This window comes from Microtus ochrogaster, unplaced genomic scaffold (assembly GCF_000317375.1).
Source record: "Microtus ochrogaster isolate Prairie Vole_2 unplaced genomic scaffold, MicOch1.0 UNK95, whole genome shotgun sequence".
NCBI lineage: Eukaryota > Metazoa > Chordata > Mammalia > Rodentia > Cricetidae > Microtus > Microtus ochrogaster.
In genome coordinates, this window is record NW_004949193.1 from 630,391 (window position 1) to 632,477 (window position 2,087).

Here is a 2,087-nt window from a genome sequence, read left to right on the forward strand (position 1 = left end):
TGTTCCAGGATTTGTAGCTATAATTATGTTATTTTCCTACAAAGAAAGTATTAGTTCTCAGACAGAATATTTTAATAGTCTTTGCAGCTTTTAATCATTTAAAATTCAAACTATAAGTGTTTTTTTTTAATATCTTCATGCACAAGACTGTCAGAATTCTGAAGATTACCCTGATGCACTCTTTACATTGTCCACACTGTTATACTGATACCTGGAGAACACCTTTTTATTTAATGTCAATACAATAAGATGCACTCAACAATGCTGTTTAAAAGATGATCCAAGACACTCAAGATAATCTCAGTTACAGCAATGGATGAATAAAATGGATGAATAAAAATGGAAATATCTCTAAACGTTTTCTCAGGAAAATAATTTTCAGATGAAATATTAGCAATGATCATTTTGAAATCTTCCAAATAGGACTGTGACGAATCACCTTCACCTTAATATTAAAAGTAAAGACGTAGAATTATCATTATAGATTGATGTTCTTCATTCAGCTGGAAACAAAGAATCTTAATAAAAGATAGCTTTGATTTTCATGGTGAACGGCTTCAGTTCCAGCAATCAAGAGGCAGAGGCAATCTGATCTCTACAACTTTGTAGCTAGTCTGATTTGCATAAATCCAGGCCAACTGAGTTACACAGCATCAAAATGAGACCCTCTTTCCAATAAAAAAGAGATGTGGAATCAGACATTGGACAGAAAGGAAAAAATAAACAATGAAAACTATAGCATTATTCTAAATAAATTATATACCACTATAAATGTAGACTTCTTTTCCAATAAAATGTAAAACAAGTGAAAAATATTCAATATAATATCACAACCACAAACAAGGAAAAATATAAAATTAAGTCTATCAATAATTATTTTGTGAGATGGTTTCCTTGGGAGGATTAAACAAATCTGTATCCCAGATTGGAAATCAGTGACAAACTTCAGAATCAGTTCTATCAAAGTCCAACTTGAGAAACAATGAGTTTTTTTTTTTTAAGTTACTTTCAAGAGAATAGATAAAAGTAATTTAAAGGACTTTAGATTATTGAAAGACAGCTACATTCATGGGATTCCTACCCTATTCTGTGTAGACACTTACAAAACTGTATTACTGCCACTCATTTAAGGATGCTCAAATAGCTCCAGAGATCTGAGAGTCACTTCTCTATCCAGCTCAGCTCATCAGAAAGTGTTATACCATAATTGTGGTTTACAACTTCTAGGTTAGAGATAGGGCTTTAAGAATCTTTTAAGTGACTTCCGGGACCTCCGCGTGCACCGTCTGGGAAGGATTCCTTCAACATGGCTCCCGCACAGCCAACTCTAGCGCTGAACCCTCAGGAAGACGAGAAGTTTCAGAAGGTTCTGACACAAGCCAAACAGCTCGCAAAAAAGCAAAAGAAGGAAGAAAAAAGTCTTAATCCTGGAGTGATCTTTGTGGGCCACCTGCCAGCAATATTTTCTGAAAGTCACCTCTATGATTACTTCACCCAGTTTGGCACCATTAGCAGATTCAGATTGTCCAGGAGTAAACAGACTGGAAACAGCAGAGGGTATGGTTTTGTGGAGTTTGAGTCTGAGGATGTTGGCAAGATAGTTGCAGAAACAATGGACAACTACCTTTTTGGTGCGAGACTTCTATCGTGTAAATTTATGCCACCAGAGAAAGTCCACGAGGACCTTTTTAAAGAGTGGGACGTTCCCTTTCATCAGCCATTATTCCCGGCAGTGAATCGCTGTAATCAGAAATGGGGACATTCGCAACTGTTGAAGATGAATATCGGTTCAGGAAGAAGGAAAAATTACTCCGGAAGAAGCTAGCCTAAGAAGGGGATCGATTATAGTTTCCCTTCGTTGGTCTTACCTAATCCAAAGAAAGGGGCTTCACAGGGCACTCAGGAGTCCAAGGGTAACCAGGATCCCACACCAGTTTGTACACCAACATTTTTGGAGAGACGAAAATCACAAGTGACCGAAATAGATGACAATAAAGATGATGAAATCACTTTCAAACAGCCCGTGCCCACAGTGAAAGAAGAGGCACAAGACTCATTAAAGACTCCAACACCTGCACACTCTGGGA

The 2,087-nt window shown here is 37.1% G+C and overlaps 1 pseudogene; it reads left to right on the forward strand.

The window, feature by feature from the left end:
• Positions 1–1,283: 1,283 nt before the first annotated feature.
• LOC101983511 overlaps positions 1,284–2,087 on the forward strand; it is a 9,522-nt pseudogene continuing 8,718 nt past the window's right edge.